Genomic DNA, 2,374 nt, shown 5'->3' on the forward strand with positions numbered 1-2,374 from the left:
AGTGGAGTTAATCCTGTGGAGGATCTTGATTGATATGCGTGCTCAAGGTGAGTAACCCACCTTCAAAATTATTTTCGGGTGTTAAATTAATTATATTTTGGAATATTTTAATATTTGAATGTTTTTATTCTATGTTGATTATGTGAAAAAATGTGAATTAAATTTTGATGCCATTTGAATAAATTGAAATGTATATGTGCATTAAAGCATATTTGATTTTGATAAATTATGGAGATTTTGTTTTTATGGGATCCAATTTTAAAGAAATTGTGAATTTTATTTTATTTGAATTGTTGTTGAATTTAATTGTGAATTTATTTGTGTTAATAAAAATGTATTTATCTATTGATGAATTGTGGGATTTAATTGTATTTTGAATTTTGAGGGATTGAAGAAATCTTATTTTAGATTATTGTTAATTTAATTGATGGATTTATTATGTGTTTGAAAGTGTATATTTATGAGAATTTTTACTATTGTGGATTTTATGAGGTTTAAATGACATATTTGATTCAAATGGGTTTTTGAAGATTTGAGGAAGAAATATTGATTTAAATTATTATGTTTCAAAAATATTTATGCCATTGGAAAATTTGTATATTTAAATTGATGGAATGGAGAGTTTATGGATTTGAAATTGATGGAATTTATGGGATGGATTTATGATGATAATTTTAAAAAGGAATGTGAAAAATTTATGGGTTTAAATGGATAAAATAAATCCGGTGGTATTTTATACAAATATTGATTTTATGATTTACGAGTTTTTAGATGTACCACACACATACTGATGTTCTGTATATATGGATATAATTAGTGCGCACATGGATATAATTAAAGTGCAGGTGGGTGTGAGTAGCGCGCAGGTGACTTATGGGTTGTCCTATGGTTGCCATCGGACCGAGGATCGGCAAGTTGATATCGGCCGTAGCAACCCCCCGCCATGGCCAAGACGCCTGTCTGGCAATGCTCAGGACGCTGGGTACCATTGGCACCATTGGTATATAGTGGATGCATCAAATGGTTTTCACGATATGGTTTTCAAATATGAAATATTTTAAAATCTTGTTTTTAATAAAATGTATTTAACAATATTTTATTATTTATTTATTTAAATTTAAAAGTTTACACAATTTTTATGAAAATGTTTTTACGAATTTATTATTCAAATTGTTTTGGTATTTTGAAATCAATTCTAATATATTATATTTTTTTTCATTTTATTTTATTCTTACCATTTATTTTAAATAGATGTTCTATTTTGATTAAATTATTCCTTTACTTAATTGTTCAATTAATTGATTTATTCTAATTATTTAATTATTTCTTGAATTGTCTTGATATGAGTTCCATTGATATTTTTGTATTATTTGTTTATGATATGTTATTAATCTTTTAGTAATTGTTATAAAAATTTATTTTCATCTCTATTATTATTTTTTTCTGATTTTGGATTCTTAATTTGTTGTGTTTTATTTATAAATTATTTGATTAATTGTTTTCTAAATCTTGGAGCATAAAATATCGGATTTTGTGAAAACGTTTTTAAAAGAGAACATTTCTAACTAAGTGGCTGTGAGGATTTTGAGAGAAAAATTATTTTCAACTATTATTATTAAACCATTTATATATTTATTTATGTAATTATTATTTATTTATTTACTTATTGCTAAATTACTTAATTATTAGTAGTTAGCAGACTGGGTCGTTCATTGGGATGATTAGCATCTCATAGTTTTAAATTTCATTCCCTTAGGCTCAGGTGGTAGACATTGTTCGATCAGGACGAGCTCGACAGTTTGATCGTTCCTAGAAATCCGATAAGTCTTTTTTTCTTCATTTCTTATTGTGTAATTTTCTTTCTATTTTGTTGTATTAATTATCATACTTAGAACTTTATTAACGCTCTGTATACTATGATGGATGTATTATTTAATTGATTATGCACTGATTCTCTGTTATTCATTTGAAGTGCTGCAAATTTATGGAATTAAATTGTAGTAAGGTGGGTGGAATAAGGTGGTGTATATAGAAGTGTGCTTTCACTACATGGAATTTGTGGTAAGTCCAACCCTTAGGGAAGATTCTGTAGGATTTTCCATTAGAGGTTCCGGTAGGATTTTCCTAGAACCAGAGCTTGTTTAGGATTCCGGTAAGGAATATTAGACTGGTCCTAACAGGATAAGGCTCAGGTTAGGACAATCTGATTTTTTTAAAAATCAAGTCCTAAATCTGATTTTTTTTAAAATCAAGTCCTAAATCTGATTTTTTTAAAATCAAGTCCTAAATCTGATTTTTTTTTAAATCAAGTCCTAACTCCTAATTTTTGATTTATTTGGGCTAAGTTTTATCATTTTTTCAATCCAAGTGATAA

The sequence above is a fragment of the Ziziphus jujuba genome, chromosome 5, assembly GCF_031755915.1.
Source record: "Ziziphus jujuba cultivar Dongzao chromosome 5, ASM3175591v1".
NCBI classification, from domain to species: Eukaryota; Viridiplantae; Streptophyta; class Magnoliopsida; order Rosales; family Rhamnaceae; genus Ziziphus; species Ziziphus jujuba.